Genomic DNA, 19,272 nt, shown 5'->3' on the forward strand with positions numbered 1-19,272 from the left:
AGCCACATGTGCTTTTGTTGGTTACACAGCTGTGTGTGTGATATTTAACTTGTTCATGACCCATCCCCCGACTACTGTCGGTACCCTGCTGGTTTCACTCTTTCTCTCTCTGCTCCTTGAAGAGTGCCCTGCACACAGTAAGGTACTCAGTTCAATGGTGGGAGAATGAATGGCTCCTGGGGTCATCTCCATCCTCTGGCATTCCACAACACTATTACATTAAAAAAAAAAAAAAAAGACAAAAATCTCCTTCCCTTACTGCCTCAAGTGCTTTGAGAAGGGAATCATGCTTTTTTTTTTTTAACTGAGGGAAACTGACCATCCAGCACTTGAGAACCACCAAGAAGGTTGTAGCCTGAGCAGAGGTGTTGGACTTGGCAATGAGCCTTTTCCGAAAGTGGTGGGGAGAAAAATTTGGGAGACCAGCACGACCTACCAGCCTGCTAAGATGTATAAAGGAGTGTGTGGGGAGTTTGTCACTGGACATCACTTGGGGACCTGGTGTGATGCCTGGCGTGTGGAAAAAGGTGAGAGACTTTGGAGGCTACCCTCAAACACCTTTCAGAGTTGGCCAAATGGCCTTGTTAGCAGCTCCAGGGGGTTTGGCTTTCAACTCTCCCAGGGTGTCGGGGTAGAGGTGTGAGGTAAGAATTTCCAGATTCTTAGTCCAGGATAGAGCCAGAACATTCTCTGCTTATTATTCAGGCCGGGCCACTCCCCTGGTCTCTAACCAATTCTCCAAAATGGATGCAGCTCTGGACGGAAGATGTGGGAGCCTCACGTCACCCATGTCACCACTGCTGTATACTGGCAAAGGTCAACAGTCACACTTAGGAAGACTGGGATAGAAAGCTCAACTTGTCAAAACAGTCACTGTATCAAAAAGGATGAGAAGCACCATGAATATTTATTATGTAGCAAACTTGGTGGTTTGGTGCTTACATTGAGCCAAACTGAATCACAAATTTTGGTTTGCAAGTCATGGGTTCCCTAGCTTCTTTCTCTTTCTGGCTCGATTTCTGGGTCCCCATAGTGGCTGGCTGAGTCTCAAGAACAGAGAACACAGAGCAGCACCTGCCGCCTCTCACTCCTCACATAGCTAGGGGATGAGCCCACGCTGTGTACACGTACGGCAGTGAAAGCGCAGGGCAGCAGGCGGTCACCTCCCAGAGGAGCAGGTCACCAGAGGACCGAGGGCAGTGAGAGGACATGGAGGAGCCCCAGGGAAACGCAGGGTTGAGCCCCCAAAAGAAGAACCTCTTGGCATGGCTCCCAGGGTCAGAAGAGCAAGGGCTGCGCCCGACCGCTGACCCTGTGCTGCACCGACCCTCTGAGCCTAACACGTGCGGGTCTGTCCTCACTGAAACCTACAGCGAAGGCGCTGCCACCCTGCCCACCTCACAGAAATGAAACCAAGGACAGGGACAGGGGCTGGCACCAGCCCCACAACGGTAAGTCCGGGCAAGGCCCCGGCGGCCAGGCTCCCCCTGTGGGGCCCCGGCAGTGATGGCCCTCACCATGGGGCTGTCCCCACAACCCTCTGGCCTCCACACTGGCTCACGCATGTACGTCAGCCAGGGTGACAGGATGGAGGAACGGGCAGGGTGGATGAATGGAGGTCAGTGCCCAGGAAGACGGAGGAAGGGCCCAAGGCCTCGCAGCCCAGGAAGGAGAGAGCCTTGGGGGAAGGGAAAGGGAGAAGGGGACTGAGTTCAAGCAAAGACCACAAGGGCTTGGTTGGCGGGTCTCATCCTGTCCCCACAGCCACCTCCTCTCTTGTTCACACGTGTACTTCCTTTCTGCCGTACTTCCTCTGATGTTGCATTTGCCCTCCTCCACTGGAAGCTGTACAGACGGTGGCTGCTACCCTTGGGAATGCTGCCTGCGTCCAGGCACCGGGCCAGAGGAGCTAGAAAGTGCACTGCTACTTTTACCCCAGTTCATCCTCACATGAGTCCCAGCAGGTGAGCACGATTATCATTGTCCTTTTACAAGGAAAATGGCACAGAGGGGTTAAGCAATGTGCTCAGAGTCACACAGGCAGGCAGAGGAGCCAACTGGGCACCTGGCAGGCTGCTGTGGTCTCTGCTCCTCACAATACTGCTTTGCCTGCAGGACCTGCTTGTTTCTCTTCGCAGCCCCTTCTCTCACCTTCTCTGGGAGCCCCTGGGTGACCAGATGAGAGAAGGGAAGGCCTGCCCTGCCTCAGGTTCCCCGCGTGCTGGAGAACAGGACTCTGGGACTCAAATCCAGGGAGGGCCTATTAGAAATGGTATTCATGACAAGTGTCCCACTTAAATAAAAGTTACTCTAATCATACAATCAATACTTCTTCATTATAGAAAATTAGGTCATGAAAGTATTTAAGAAAACAAAAATCACTCATGATCTTATTTCTCGGAGATTACCACCATCCCTTGCATTCTGGAGTATTTCCCTTCCACATATATTTGTTCACTGTTGTTTCTCCAGTTGCCTGGAAGCCTGAATGGGTTCTCTATAGATATTTGTTGAATTTAAAAAAAAAGAACAAATGAATGAATGCAATTTTATACTCATTCCTAAGGGCCTTCTCTTTTCTGGGCACTGTGGTGGGCCACATTCCTGTCACTCCTGCCCGGTGTCTAAAGGAGAGAGAGACAGGCAAGTACAGGGAGGGAAAGCCATCCCAGGGGAGGGTTCTTATGTTTAACATGTGGGATGAGACCAGGATGCTCGCTCTTCTGTCCATCCTGAACCAAGTAGCGGCTTTAAACCCAGAGGCAAGGGGTCATCAGGAAAGCAGTGTAAAACACCCACCCACACGTTCAGATGCACATCAGGCCAGAGAGATGCTTTGGTTTGAGACAAGCTGATCATTAAGCTCATGTCCTAGCTGAGGCCACCTCTGCCCCCTGCCATCCTGTGTGCACAGTTTACCTCTGGGCACACAGGGATCACGACTAATTTCCTGAGCATCCCTGGTGCCCAGCACAGAGTAGACCTTCAACAACATATGTAGAATTTATATTGAATTTGGGGTTAAACTGGATTCTCGACAGCACCCTCAGTGTAATAATGCAGCCTCTTTTCTGTATGCATTTCCTCTCGGCCCCTCGGAGACTCTGGGGAGGCAGCACTGAATGTGGGGTTTGCTCTCCTTAGGCATCAGCAGAAGAGGGGATGCCTGAGCAGGCACCTCCCTGACGAGCAAATAGAATGCCCAGCAAGGCAGATACACACTGGAATATTTACAGATGGGATAAAACCCACCTGGGCCCCACCTGGGTGTGCCTGACTGCATCAGACCACTCCCCCCAAGTCTCTGCTCTGGAATTTGCACTGGTGACTTTTGTGACTGTAGAACCCCTCAGCACAGGGTTTGCTGCACAAAAAGATGGGAGCACATGGGCATGAGGGGTCTTTTGGGGATGATGGAAATGTCCTAAAAGTGGACACTGCACCACTCTGTCCACTTACTGACAATCATTGAATTGTGCACTTAAAATGAGTAGATGTTACATTACACCTCAGTAAAGCTACTACAAAAATAATGTGGGGTATTAAGTGGGTGGGGATAAGTTCAGCAGGACTGGCCATGAACTGGCCACTGTTGCAGCCAGGGAGGGGTTTGAAATTTGCCATTATAAAAAATTCAAAATATAATGCCCAATAAACTCTGGGAAACAGCTAATAACGAGGAAGGGGATGGGAGGAAAAAGTGAATTGAGATTTTCAGTCATTGTTCTTACCATAAAGGCACAGGTGGAACTTAGGAGATTGTTAGGTTTACCTTAAAAACAGGACGACAGTAATTCCATTTCATTAGCAATTCAGGCAGTGTGATGTCATGGGCCTTCATCTAAGTGTAGCCAGCGATTTTTGGATCTCTCCGATAAACTGAATGAAAGTGCATAATCACAGGCAGCCCAAGCAACCAGGATCTACATTCACAAAAGTCACCAGTGCAAAGACTTAGGGGGTGTGTGTCTGGTGCAGTCAAGCATGCTGGTGTCTGAATGGGCCCAGGTGGGCCCCAGGTGGACAGGGGCTGCCCGCAGCTTTTCACAACTCTCAGTGCAAGGCACGCTGAACATAGCTTGCCTCTCAGAGAAGAACAGAAAGAACATTCTGGAGCAATGTTTTTCCAGGATTAACTAGAAAAACACCCGAGTGGCTTAATCAACTTGGCAGGGGGCTGTGGAAAGCATATCCAAGACCCTGAGATGTCCGGAAATGCCTGGTATGATTTTGCAAGCCAAACAAACATCCTTTTCCAGCAGAGAAAGAAGTGAATCACTGAACGTGAGACTGGTTCCTTTCAGCCAAAACCCAGCCAGCTAAACCAGGTCAGGTCAGCTGCCCCACATCACCTCGGCTTCATTCCTTTTTAAACTTTTTCTTGGCTTGCATCTCACAGACACCCTTGACTTCTAGAAGCTTGCTCTCTAGAGGCTGAGCAGCCACTTAAACCCTTTACAAATGGACAATTTGTCTGAACTCCTGTTTGTTTATTTATTTTTCTCCTCTCTTAAGGCACCTTTACCAGGTTGGTACTGAGGTGAGGAAGAGAAGGGAAATCTCCAGGCAAGGCAGGTGCTCCAGGGCAGCCGGACCCTGAGGCTGCAGGGAGCAGGCCACCCGCTCAGGTCACCTCAGCAGGCCTGTTGGGCAGCTGGCAGTGTTTCTCATGCTCAGGGTCCAGCCCACAGGTGGGTATCCTCTCTAGTCCCTGCCACGTGCCCTGGGACTGAGCCCCTCTCCCACTGCATTGTCCATAGGGAGCACTGTGTTAACCAGTCACCTCCTGGCACCAGGCTGCCTCGTCCTTAGGTCCCATGCACGCGGCAGCCTCTGCTTCAGCCAGTGTGATGGAGCCGGGTGACGACACAACAGGCAGCTTCCTCGGAACAAAAGGCCACAGGCATGATGGATGCTTAAGAGATTCATGATCTGATGAGGACTCCTTCTTACCATCACTTGCCTATCTTAAACACGAAAGAGGTCTAACATAAAGTCCCTATTTATAATGAGGCTTGTGGGTCACGCCAAGCAGAAGCTCCAAGCTCCCTTTCACACGTCTACCTCTACTTCCTTATGCACACCCATGTCCAAATTGAGGCAGACTACTGGCCGTTTCCATCCTTTACTTCCATTCCCTCTGCCAAACTCCTGCCTGGAGACCAGCCATGCCCAGTAGAACTTTCTATAGCGATGGAAATATTTTCTCCCTGTGCTGTGCAATATGGTAGCCAATGGCCACATGTGGCCACTGAGCCCTAGAAATGTGGCTGGTGTGACTGAAGAATTGAATTCTTAATTTAATCTCAATTAACTTAAATTTAAATAGCCACATGTGGCTGGTGGCTACCGTCTTACACAGTTCTAGACCATCCACGAAATAGTCTCTGCCCTTCTGTTCTCCACACTGAAGAGACCTCTCCCTCTTCCAGCATTTCACTCCCACCCCTTTTCTAGCATTTTCCAGGTCCCCTTCCATACCCCTCAGGAGAAGAAACTTCTTTGCAGATCCAGACAGAGTCTCACAAAGCAACTACTTAGTGAAAGAACTCACCAAGGGCTTGGCCTGTTCAGTGGGGACCCTTGACCCCACTTGGACTGAGTACCGGGTTTCTGGGAATGGCTGTTCTGGAGAGATGGTGACTCCCCACAGATACTGGCCAGGGAGTGGATGCTCCAGCCATCGGCTCTTTCCTACGTACACCCAATTTTACTCCTGATGGCAGCTTACCTTTGGTGCATGTGGCTCAGCTCAGTGGCTACTGGCTGGTAGCACTTTCTAGCTGTGTGGCCCTCTTTCCCATGCCTCAATTTCCTCATCCAGATTAGTAGAGATAATAGTATAATATACAAGGGTGCCATGAGGATAAATCAGTTAACACATGTACAGTGTTGTGTTTGACCCAGTAAGTATGTAATAAACAGTGAAATTATAGCAGCAAACTAACAATGTAAGGGTTGGTGGTTGAACTGGGGCACCTCGGGACTTAACATCAAATTATCAATTATCCACAAAGAAAATGTATATCCTTTGACCCAGTGATATGATCGCTAGTAAATTATCCTATTGAAATATTCACAGATGTAAGCCAAGATTTATTTACAAGAATAGTTACCAGGGAGTGTTATAAAAGTAGGATAGGAAAAACCTAAATACAAAGTAGTATATGTGGGTTAAATGTTATGACTTATCTTTATGACAAAAAACTACATAACCATTAATAAAAATGTTCACCAAACTAAGAGAAATAAAATCAGGCACAAAGCTGTAACTCCTCCCACTACACACTACCTAACAAAACTATGGACAATATATTTCAAGGAAACTACCATAGACAAAATGCTAACTGTGAATATTTTGGGGTGATGGCATCAAGAGAGATTTTTTCCCCCTACATGCTTTTCTAAACATCTGTTTTGAATGTGTTATTACTTTCTTAATTATGAAAACATAGCTTTAAACAATTTTGCTTTAATAACAGGGGATGACAGTCGCCGCATAGTAATAAGTACAAAAAAGATCCCAGGGAAGATTTGCAATGTGAGAATATATCTGCCTATATGCCAAGAAAAAAAATGGAAGCCTTAGGTGCCCAGAATGTGAATGGTGGTGCATACATACTCTAACCTTGGGCTTTTGGCTACGGGAGCAGGTGTTCTGACTTGTTCTAACTTGTTCAGGATTATGTCGGTTTGCGCTCCGACTTATGCTCCGGACCAGCTGGCCCACTGGCATCCCCCTCTTGACCTCCCTCCCCACCCACCCCAGGTCCTAAAATCAGTGGTGGGTCTTATGGTCAGTAGGACCTTAGAATTGAGGAAACACAACATATTAATTTAGAAATGGGAAAGCAGAGAAAATATATTAAATACTCTTTTTTAAGAAAATATATTAAATACTCTTTTTTTAATATATTAATATAGAAATTTAATTATAATAAAGAAAATTAATATATTAAATACTCTTTTTTTAGGTCTTATCCTAAGACCTAGAGAACTGGATGAAATCAGACTGATAACCTCCCCTGTAACTCAGTCAGGGTCTTACTGGAAGTAGAAGCTAGTGTTTCTCAGAGGTTCCCTGATGAGGTGATTAACAAAATAAAATTTTCTCTAGGACTGGTGGGAGCAGGTGTAGGGCCTATGACCCTTGCTGGGACATGAGCTTTTATAAGGTGTTGAAATAACACTGATAATGATCATTGTTTTCATGAATGGCTAATTTCATTAGGCACTTATCATGTGCCAGGCATAGTCTTGTCAAATGATTACAACAACCTTGGGGGGTAAGTGCTATTACTCTCCCCATTCTACAGACAAGCGAACTGAGACCTGGGAGAGGCACCTGCCCCAGGCCATAGAGCTATATGTGCAGAGATGGGATTCATCTTCTCCATCGGGCTCCAGAATGTGGTTCTCAACCACAGGACACTGCTTCTTGCCTCTTTTACATTTTTCCTAAGCTGTGAAACTGTGCAGATGAATTCATCAGCGAAGCCTTACCTGTAAAGCTTTTCCCGAGGGCTCAGTGGTGTGGAGGTGAGGGGTGGGACTGGCACAAGAGGTTTCAACAAGCTTCCTGCAGCCAGGATTCTGATTCCTATGGCCTTAGTGATGAGGTGCAAAAAGAACAACCACTACCCTATTAGTGCACTGTTGCTGTGTTTCCCAAAAATGGCCACAGCACCATTTCCAGTCCCACTGGCTCTTCCAGAACCTTGCTATTCCCCATCAAGAGCAGAACCTATTTCCCCTCTTGCACCTGGCAGCCTTGGTGGTCACCTAGAATGTGGTGAAAAAGACACTGCATGACTGCCCAGGCTGGGTCACAGGTCCGCATGACTTCCTTCTGGCCCACTGGCTCAGGACACTCCCCCTCAGGACCCTGCCGCCATGCTATGAGGAAGCTCAGACCACTTGGAGAGAACATGTGTGGGCATGCAGCCAGCTGCCTGGCTAAGGGCCCTGTTCAGCAGCCAGCATCAACCTTGCCAGGTGAGGAATGCTCCTTCAGCTCATCCCAGCCCAGCTTTCAAGTCTTCCCAGCTGAGGCCCAATCCTTACAGAGCAAAGACAAGCCCTCTTCTAAGCCCTGCCCAAATTCCTGACCCATAGAATTTGTGAGAATAGGTGTTGTTTTATACCACTCATTTTTTGGGGTAACTGGATATGCAACCATAATAGCTGGGGCGGGCACTTGAATAAAAAAAGGCCCTACTCGGTCTGTTTTGAAAGTAGCATATGAATTGTTCTGGGTTTCATGTTTTGATTCTTTGCATGGGGAAGCTGAGATATGTCCAGAGGGAAGTGATGGGTCCAAGTGAGAGAGACATCTGTGACCCACACCTGGGACTTGGGCTTAAAAATGGCCCCTCAAAAGAAATGTTCTTGAGGCAGGCTCAGCTGAAAGGCAGCTGTTGCCTCCGAGAGTCTTGTCACCAAACATACAATGAAACCATCGTGGTGGGGATGACAGGAGAACGGCTCCATAAATCCCCCCCACCCCCGGGCCCCACATCACTGAATGGATACCCATTCTGAATTCATTCACAGACTCACATGGGCTAAAACTGCTTGGCCAGGAGGCTCCGAGCTCGCTTTAGGCAAGTGAGAAATGCCAGTGACAGAGACAACTTCCCAGAGTTCCTGGTTTTGGCTTCCCATCAGCCTTGCAATCCAAGAGGGAGAAGTAGGAGGACAAAGACCTGATGCCTATAAGAATCATTTTTATAGCTTGCAAGAATCATATATTTATGCTTCCTGGTAAGCTTTCATTTGCAAAGAGGATCCTACTACCAAATATATCTACATAATGATTTTCTGTAAATTAAATAGGGGCAACTCTCCAGGGCTGCAGCCCAGAAGGTTCTTTGTGGTTGGGTGAGCTCTGCCACGGCCTGATGTGTGCTTTGTGACAACACAATCCTCCTACCACTTTTCTCAAGCTACTAGCCTTTTGGTTCCAGAAGGATGAGACCTGTGGACAGTGCTGAGTCAGTCCAGTTACCCGAGCTGAGTCCAGCCCGGGGCAGATGGCAAAAGCCAACCCACAGACAAGGAGGCGAGCCTAGGTCATGATCAGCAGTGCCAATCCCAGCTGACCAGCCATGTGAGCAACAAACATTTATTGTCATATGCCACCGTTTTATGACTATACGTCACACAGCAAAAGCTAACTGATACATCTGTTTTCAGAATGTCCTGGTTTCCCAGTCTCAGGCAGTCCTAGTTTTCAAAGCAGAAAGAACAAAGTTATTTATCCACTGATGATTGGCCGAGTACCAACCATGTTCCCAGCTCTGTGCTCAGCACTACGCATTGCTTTCCACTCTGTCAATTTAAGGAAACCTTAATGCAGGAGAAATAATTATGCTGCTCAATACTTTGGGCACTCTCCTGGGGAAGTAAATATTTGGAGAAGCTGTGGGGCCAGTCCCAGCAGGAGGCCTGGCATCCTGCCCTGGGCATGTGCCACAAGTAAGTGGTTTTGAATTTGAGAATGTGGGTGTGGGATGCCTTGATTAAAAACCCAGGCAGCAGAATGACAGAAGAGTGCCAGCCCGGAGGAGAGAAATTAGTCTGGGGCAAAAAATGACAAGGCCAGTACATAAGAACCATTAAGGAACTGTAAGCATGAGTCACTGATGGAAAACCAGTTACTAATGACATGAGCTCATCATATGGTACCCCGTGGAGGGAGAAGGGAGTCCGAGTGTTGGCCAAAGGCTGGCCTCCAATCAGAATAAGCAGGACTGATGGGAACAACAGAGTCTGGCTAGCAACCCCCCACAGGTCAAATAGTCATATAGCAAACACAATTATAGGTTGGTCAGTTAACCATCCTGGGCCTCAGCTTCCTCATCTTTAAAATGGGGATAATAAAACCTGCCAGAGTTGATATGAGCATTAAATGAGCTCCTTTGGGCAATTTATAACAGCCTGGTACTGCTTAGTAAACACTCAACAAAAGGTAGGCATTAAACCCCACTCAGGTTTGCTGGGAGGATTACATGGGATGCCTGAGAAACTCTTAGCGCCGTGTAGCCCTTGCTGGTGATTCTGTCCCTGCAGGGAGCTGTCAGCAGGAGATGAGCACGAGAGAGAGACAGCTTAGACAACAGACCCTGTGCTGACGGGCAAGGGGGTTCAGACCCAGACCAAGTAACTCAAAAGAAAACGGGCTAAATGCCGTCAGGGAGGTTAAGTTTGTGAGGAAGGATGCTTGGAGGAGGGAGAAGATCAGGCCTGCCCTGTGAGGAGTAGATGGGGCCTGTGTGTGGAGCCTGTAGGAGGCGGGAGGTGATACTGGAGCTTCCAGCAGAGGGAACACAGCAAGGGGCAAGGGAAGGCATGGAGTGGAAGAGCAGTGGGAATATTTGGGAATAGGTGAGTTGGCCATTGTAGGCAAACCCCACATGCGTGTGAAGGAGTGTGGTGAGAACAGAGCTGGCAGGGAGGCGCGGGCATGTGGTTCCGGGCTGAGGAAACCAACATTATGGGTGGGCAGTGGGGAGCCCGAGAGTATTACTGAGGAGAGAAGATCCCCAGGCAGAACCACACTCCAGGAGATGAGCAGCAGAAGGGACGCAGAGGCCATGCAGAAGGTGGCTGTGCTGGTCCTAGCAAGGCAATGGGGATGAGAATGAGAGCCCAGCCAGCAGAGATGGGAGGGAAAAGGGGGGTGCAGAGGGCAGGGGTGTCCCAGGGAGCCTCCGAGGATCAAGGCTGCATGATGATGGGGGAGCAGGCCACCTCCGGCCACAGGGCCCGTTCCGACAGGACTCTCCCTTGCTGGCTCGGGAGGGAGGTGGCTGCCTTGGACTCCTCAGAGTGCTGACAACATGCTCAAAATGAGCGGTAATTCCGTCTGTCCAAACACTTCCACACAGGAAACCACAGATCAGAGCAAAATGCACCAGGCCTCCCCCCAGCTTCAGGCCATCCGCTGTGCCCCCTCTCCTGCTCTCCGAGCCAGTTCTGGAGAACAGTCCCCAGAGCAGACCTCTCTCCCCTGCCCTCTGGCTGCCTGTGCTTCCAGGGAGCAGAAAGCCTGCCAAGCTGAACCACCCCCTTCAGACAGGCAACACTGTGGGGGCTGTGGTGTGACCACCTCCCCACTGTCCCCCTCTCTCCTCCAGCTACCCTGTCTTCAGGTCAAAGGCACAATCACTGTGACCTTTGTCCCCAGCGGTTTAGTGAGGTCCTTTCAGAAGGCAGGCATGGGTAGGACCTTCTCTGAAGCCTGTATTCTCCTTTGCTCTCTCACTTTTAAGTTATCTGAGTGCCAGGTAAAAATACAGATCTCCCTTCAGAAGGTTCTCTACCCCTGGGTAGAGAAATATAAAATAAAAATAACCCTGTAAAAATAACTTATTAAAAATAACCCTGTAAGGCTGGAACCCAGCCCCTCCCTGCATTCCCCTCACCTGGCCTGCAGAGTCACCCTGAAGCCTCCTGCTGGGGCAAAAGCCGCCTGGTGGTGAGACAAAGAGGGCCTTTCAGTCCCCACTAAGCAGCTGTCTCCTGCCCTGGGTCTGGATGCCTTTGGAGGAAGCAAGGAGAATGTGAACATGAAATAGACACAAACAAAAGGTTTGTCCTAAACAAAGCTGCCTCTCACACACCTGCCAACAGGGATGGGCCACTCAGATAAATCCAGCACAAGTACAGTCCTCCAGGGCAGTATGGGGCCAGGAACCTGGTGTGACCTCAATCAGGTGAGGCAGATCAATCTGAATCTAGCTTCTGATCTCAAATGCTTCCTCCTAAAACCTGTTTCTCAATTGAGTTTCATAAATTCATGCTTTTCTAACATGTGGGCAGAAGTGAGAAATAAGTAAAGCCAAAAAGAATGGCAACTAGAGGAAGAGGAAAGAGAGATACGGATTTGAATAATTCACACTAGACTTTTGAATGTCTTAAAAGGCAAGCCTGAAAGTGGGCTGGGTCATTAGCAAGCTTACAGATAAACTTTTTCCAGGCTATCAAAACCCTCAACAAAATATTAGCATATGGAGTCCAACAATATATAAAAAATATATAAATGCATAAGTAACTTTATTCCAGGAATGCATGGCTGGCTCAATATTTGGAAATCAACGGATACACCATATTAACAGATCAAAGAAGAAAAACCAGATATTCTTATGGACTGATGCAAGAAAAGCATTTGACAAAATTCATCAACGATGAAAACTTTTAGTGAACTAGAATAGCAGGAACCTCTGTGACCTGATAAAGGGCTTCTACAACAAAACAAAACAAAACAAAACTACAGCTAACCTAACACTTAGTGAAATGTATCTCTAAGATAGGGAACAAGGAAGGGCTGTCATTTCTCACCGTTCTTACTTAACACACTGCTGGAAGTTGCAGTAAGGTATGAAAAAGAAATAAAAGACCTATAGATGGAAAAGGAAGAGACAAAACTTTTTTATTTGTAGACATGACTACTTATGTAGAAAATGCCAAGGAATCTACATAAAAAGATTCTAGAGCTAATAAATTAATATAGCAATGTCACAGGTTGCATGATCAGTATACAAAAACCAACAAATTCTATATTTTAGCAGTGAACAACTGAAATTAAATATTAGAATCAAATAGGACTATTCACAGCAGCAAAAAAAAAAAAAAAGGAAATCTTTATCAGTTGTAAATCTAACTTTAGGATAAAACTACAAAATACTGATGAAAGAAATCAGAGAAGACCTAAATAAACTCAGAGGTATAACATGTTCATGGACTGGAAGAGGCAATATTGTTGGCATGCCAATTCTCCCGTAAGAGATATACAGATTCAACACAATCCCAACGAAATCCAGTAAGCTTTTTGGGTGATGGGGTGGGTGATAGATACCTGACTTCATGCATTTGCCAACACACACAGAACTATTATAAAGCTCTGAAATTATTTGTGGTGATGGTGGCACATATTCTGTGGATATATTAAAAATCACTGAATTATACAGTTGAAATGGATGAACTGTTGGTATGTGAAATTTATCTCAATGAAATGGTTACCAGAAAAGACCTTAAAAGAAAAACAAAAACAAACAAACAAAAAAAGACACCTGTAGAGAGGTGCCTAATGATCATCAAACCACAGACTGAGGGGTTGAGATAAGCAAACATTTACAGGCTCAGCCCTCAAAGCACTTTGGTCAAAACCTCATGGAAGCAGTTCCACAGCCATTTTACAGAACTCGAACTTTCTCTGCCCTGGAATTTCTTGATACCAACAGGTAAGCTTCTTAATAATGCCCAGTATAGGAATGGCACAGCCCCCAGCACTCCCAGCTCCTCTATGCCAGTGCCCAGGCATTCTTGAACTTGCCCAGCAATTCGGTATGACCCAGTATATATACCAACTAGAACAACAGTGATCTTGAACATTTTCCTCCTACTTCACAGGAAAGAAATTTGAGACCAAGAAAAGGGACATGATTTACCCAGGATCACTTAGGTGATGGGAAATAGAGGCAAGAGCTAAGGCTATGTTCTCTCTTCATCACCTCGACACCTTTCTGCTAGGTCAAAAATATGGGGCATGTATTACACGCTCTATACTTTAATAGCAAAGTGCAAAACAGAAACTCTGCTAAACCCTGAATGAAGGTGAATTCTCTCCTCACCCAGACACCGACCTGTGCCCATCTAACACTTCTACTAAAAGGACCAAATGAGATGGGGACATGCAAAGGGGAGAGAGGATGAAGACCTGGGAGGAAATAGGACTATCATGCATATTAAGAAGAGATCCAGTCAATTTCTGGAGAAAAGAGGAAAGATCTCACTAGGGCACTAAAGGGAGGTAACAGAATAGTAACTAACAGTTATTCAAGGCTCAAACACTGCATATAGGATTTACACAGTAACCCTCAGAACCATGTAATATCAGCTCCATTTCACAGCTGAGGCCCAGAGCAGTTAGGTGACTTACCCACGATCTCACTCAAGCAATGGGAATCCCATTACCTCTGACTACAGCTGTGTGACTTGGAAAAGCTACATAACCTCCCCAAAGCCTCAGCTTTCCCATTGGGAAAGTGGAGATGACAAATAGTACCCCACTTAGGGGGCACCTCATCTGAGATTATGCCTGAAAAGCACCAAGCAGAGTGCCTGGCACATATTACATGCTCCACATGTATTAAAGGCAAAATAAACCTTCATTAGGTCCACAGAACAATTCTATGATTGTAAACAATCTACAGGCCCCATAACATAACATTCTTGGGTTACCATTGCTCTTCCTTAACTGAATTTTCTGGAAGGAGTCTCTTTTTGTGAGTGAATTAAAAACCAAATAGAAGCCACCACCTCATCAGCCTCTCTTCCCCCAGTGAAGAGGGCCCTTCCTGCCTTTATTTTTCTTCACCTTTCCCCCTGGCTCCGAGGCATAGACGATTCAGACTGACGTAAAGTGGACGTCTGTTCAGGGACAGATGGTCTGTGCAATTTGAATATTTATTATCTTAGTAACTGGTACTTTACCTCGCACCTCTCCCTCAAGTTAGAAGGGATTAAAGGAGACTTAATAAGAAATGTCAAAGATGAAGAGAGGAGCAGAGATCTGCACCAAACAGGAGCTGTGAATGCAGTGCTGAAGTAACATTATGAAGATCAACAAAGAAAGTGCAAACTTTCAAGGTGAGTGCAGCATTAACAATGAAAACTGAACCAAGAAACCTTTGTTTGGAGGTTACATATGGGGTGGGGAGTGGGGAGAAAGTTCCCTGAAAGTAGACTCTGAAGCATGTTCCCAGCCCTCATGACAGTTACAGGGCAGACATTAAGGGAGGGAAGAAGCAAATAAATAATTACAAATTACAGAACCCCATGTTATGATTTCTAAAACATACTGTTAAATAAAAACAGCAAAGTGAAAAATCATGAAAAACGCAAGGTGCCCATTGTATAATGGAGGGATCAGGCTGACCAACACCTGTGCCCACGACCAGTCTCAACACCATGAACGCAGAGATAACAGACATCAGGTATCTCCTGATGGAAATACACATCACCACCCAGGTTGTGGTTTTACAATAAACAGATGTGAATCTGATGAACCTCTAGGTCTAATTGCCAATTTGTGGTAAATATGAGAACTGGAGAACTTGTTAGTGACACAAGGCAGCACTCGGGCACATCTACTCAGTGGGAATGAACCACAGGAATGAAGAACCTGATTTATTCAAGAAATAAATTATAAGGAAAAAAGGGGGGAGGACTCATAGATTAAGAGATTTGAGAGAGACATGGGTGAAATACGTGTGTTTTTTGTTTGGATCCTGACTAGAACAAACCAACTGTTTAAAAACATACACACACCCACAACTGGAAAACACTGAACAGACTGGATATTTGATGATGCTAAAGAATTATTATTAGTTGAGTTGTGACAATAGTAAAATAAGATATGATATAATAGTGGTCATTATCAAGAACAATGCCTTCTGAAATATGGAGCCTAGAATTTGCTTTCAAAATAAGCCATGCAGTGAAGGGCAGACATAGATGAAATAAGATGGGCCATGTGTTGATAACTGTTTTAGCTAGATGATGGGTAGGTGTGGGGTCATTATATTCTCAGTACACTTATGTTGAAAATGTCCCATAATAAAAACTTTAAAAAGCAAGGGTACAGAACAGCGAGTATAAGCAAGCCATGGAAACAATGTTGCCACCAGAGACTGGCTGGAACAGAGGTGGGGGGAAATTTTTCCAGTTTATCCTTTTAGACTTTGTGAATTTTGAACTGAACTATGTGAATATATATCATTATATATCTATTATCTATTGAGTATTATACAATACATAGTATCTATTTTATAAATAATTTAAAATTAAAATTAATTGTAATTGTAGCAGGGAAAGGCTAAGTGATATTAAAATCTGTGCTCCTCCTTCCAAAGCACAAAGCTGTAGCCGAGTAGTGGTGCCCAGCCAGGGAACTAGGAAGAGGAAAGGCTAGAGTGTGGAATTGAAACGTGAGGGTGTGTTTGTGACAGCAGCTAGCATTACACGAATACAGTAAGAACTATGAGAACAGCTGCAAATCAAAGAACTGGGTGCTGCTGGGGTGGACAGGGGTATAATGAAGATGTTAACTGGCAAACTATGAACAGAAACAAAATGGACCAAAGTTGCTTTAACAGCTTCCAATTACTATTATCTCCTAATGGTCAATGAACTGGCTTATTCATTTGTTCTCATGATATTTCACTATCTATATGGACCATATTCAAGCTGTAAACTGGAAATTATTTTGAAATCAACAAAATAATGTATATATCCATTGAATAAATAATCCCATCTCAGAGTTTATCTTAAGGAAAATAACACTAGTCAGAAAGCTCTACTACACACTGTAAAGTAGGTTGGCTAACTTTTTTTGTAAAGGACCAGAGAGTAAGTATTTTAGGCTTTGGGGGCCATATAATCTCTATTAAAACTATTCAGCTCTGCCTTTGTAATAAAGCAACCATGTGCAAACATAAATAATCCCATTTGGCTGTTTCCAATGAAACTTTATTTATAAAAACAGGTGGCAGGCCAGATTTGGACAGTGGGCTATAGTTTGCCAACCCCTGCAAATGGTCAACATAGTATCATTTGTAGTAGCTAATAGCTCAAAAACAACCTGCATGTTCAAAAGAGAATGGTTATATTAAAGAATATCCACTTAGATGATTGTACATAATATGAACAATTATGAAGACTTACAGCAAAAGAGATATGTTACTAAATACTGTATTTTGCAATGAAAAAATAAAAGGAGCAGAATTCCTGATTGTACTCAGTAGGATTAGAGCTCTGCAAACTTCATGCAGACACTTAGACAAGGCCCAAAATAAATGATCTGTGGAATTTGTGGAATGGTGGGCCCAGTGGTGAATTTTTAAAAAAATTAATTTGTTGGGTCTAATTAAATTAATGACACTCTAATCACATTTGTGTAATAATAGAATCCCCAAAACAAAAATTAAATGCCAAAACTATAACATGTCTTCAGTGGAAGACTCAGGTGAAACAGGTAAATTAACATGCTCACTGCATCACTAATTTCTCTAACAGTTTCTATGAGACAGTTGACAGTGACTGAGAAGTTGTCAAAGCCTAATGGACCCACCACTAACTTATTCCTGTGGCTTCAGCTCTTCCCGCCTCTACCACTACCAAAAAGCCCATTTTGTGAACTGACCAAGTTTTCAAATCATCTACCTTCTCTCTCCACTCTGGGCATTTGCACAGGCTGTTCCCTCCTCCAGACCACTCTTCCTGCCTGTTCCTCCTGCCCTGCCCCCTCCCACACTCAGGTCTCAGCCTGGAGGCTCTTTCCCCATGAAGGTCTGTCCCAGGCAGGAGGACCCACTGTCTGTGCCCACAGCATCCTGCTCTTCCTCCTTCGTGATGCTCAGCACCCTCATACTGACTACACTTAACCGATTCAAAGATGCTCATTCGTGCACATTTTTACTTCCCTCAGTCAGGCATGAATCTTACGGTTGCTGTCGGTCAGACCAGACAGCAGTTGTAAAGTGGTTACCTCCGCCTGCCACGTGCTAATGTGCCAGTGTCAAAACTTGTGGTGTGGGTGTCAGCAGTGTGGAAGAAAATCCCAGAGACAAGCCCTTGGAACCAGAGGCTTGTGGGGCTGAGATGGCGGGCTGGTGAATGTGGCACATTTAGCATCATTCCCGTCATGGGAGTCAAAAGCCAGCTCCTGAGCCCAGCACCAGTGGCTTTCAGTTTTTATGGATTCTCCTAAGGAATGGCTGCATTGCTCACATCTTTGATGGAACAGAAGATAACAGCATGTGTAAAACTATTAAAAAAAAGAAAAAAGAAGAGGAAAGCTCAGACTATAAAGAAGTTTTAGGAGTATCCAAACAAATTTATTTTCCTTCATCAACTTTTCTTTTTATGTATTCACAAGAGTATAAAAAAATCTCTGTTTAATTAAGTCTAAAGGGATTCTTTTCATGAGCATCAGATGATAATTCTAAGGGTTGAAAGAGATTTGTATTATCATATAATTAATGTTTTCTTTTTCTTAGCAATGCCTACAACAGTGGCACCTTAGAGATGATGAAATGACCCCCACTCAGTATCTAGATTTTCTGCCCAAGGGGAGGGGCTGGATCTGCCTTGTTCCTTACTGTACCCCCAGCAGCTGGCACAGTGCAGGAACAGAGTAGGCACTGAACACTTATCCACTGAAGTGACTTGAAGGAGGATCTGCCAGGCAAAGGTCTGTGACCAGGATCACATCAGAGGGTTAGCACCTGAGCCAGAAATAGAAATCCCAAAGTGAGCTTGCCGCCTCTGGCATTCAATTCTTTCGGCCTCTAATCCAATACAGTAATGCCACTTTTCAGTGTCTCCTGGTGGTGTTTTAAACTAGGAACCCTGTCCTGACAGCCGACAACCTGACAGACACACCCTCACCCTCGGCTTGCCTCCGTTTGCTTTGGCACAATAAACTGCTATTTTGACAGTCAGTTTGTGGCAACTTGTCAGCTCAATGAAATAAAGCAGAAAGGCGCCCTCACACTGGCAATGGCACAGAAGCTGTATGGTAATCAGAAGTTCCAGGATGGACATCCTAGCTTCTCCTCACTGGGTCCCCTGCATCTTGTCTGGCCGCTCACCGCTGTGTGGGGACTCCCAGCTTCCTGGCCTGCAGGCCTGGACTTCCGTGCCCCAGGCCCACCGCACCTTCTGGGCCTGTGGCCCACACTCAGCATTTTCACATCTTCTGAGGAAGGTCCAAGTCTCTTAAGCATTCCATCCAGGCTGACTTTTTTGAAAGGAGTACTATTACCAGAGGCTTTGGCAAAGAAAATATGCTTTCATTCATTAAAAAAAAAAAAAAAGAAAGAAAGATATATTGTGAGGGCTTTCCATGTTCTGGCACCAGGTCAGGACCTGGAGGCGTGGCCCTGCAGTGGCCCAGAGAAGGGCCGCTGCCCCTCTGCAGTGCAGGTCCTGGGGGAGAAGACCACTGAAAATACATCACAAAGAAGTGAACAAGGGGGTGTTGGCTAGAGAAGAGCTGTGAAGAAGGCAGAGTGGCAACAGGAGAGGGTGATGGGGTTGGGTGGAGCTGGGGGACACTTTAGTTGGGGGGTTGCTGGAGAAGGCATGGCCCTGGAGACAGGACTGGGAGCTGCAGACAGGCAGCAGGCACTTGCTAGACCTGGGTGTGTTTCTGTTTCCTTATCTATAACACATGAAAAATAGGGGCTTACAATCTTCTGCATATAG

At 45.8% G+C, this 19,272-nt stretch overlaps 1 protein-coding gene and 1 long non-coding RNA gene across 4 annotated transcripts in view; one reads left to right on the plus strand and one right to left on the minus strand.

Annotated features, from left to right (window-relative positions):
- CMTM7 (CKLF like MARVEL transmembrane domain containing 7) overlaps positions 1-19,272 on the minus strand; it is a 58,099-nt gene that overhangs the window by 25,243 nt on the left and 13,584 nt on the right. The gene's annotated exons all lie outside the window — the stretch shown is intronic.
- On the plus strand, positions 1,818-11,656 carry LOC118915753 (uncharacterized). Of its 2 annotated transcripts, none has more exons than XR_008993568.1 (3): positions 1,818-1,964; positions 4,516-5,467; positions 9,769-11,656. It is a non-coding gene; the product is annotated as an uncharacterized LOC118915753 (long non-coding RNA). The 2 variants fall into 2 exon arrangements; XR_005026185.2 differs by having other exon boundaries at positions 4,761-5,467.

Source organism: Manis pentadactyla, chromosome 14, assembly GCF_030020395.1.
Source record: "Manis pentadactyla isolate mManPen7 chromosome 14, mManPen7.hap1, whole genome shotgun sequence".
NCBI classification, from domain to species: Eukaryota; Metazoa; Chordata; class Mammalia; order Pholidota; family Manidae; genus Manis; species Manis pentadactyla.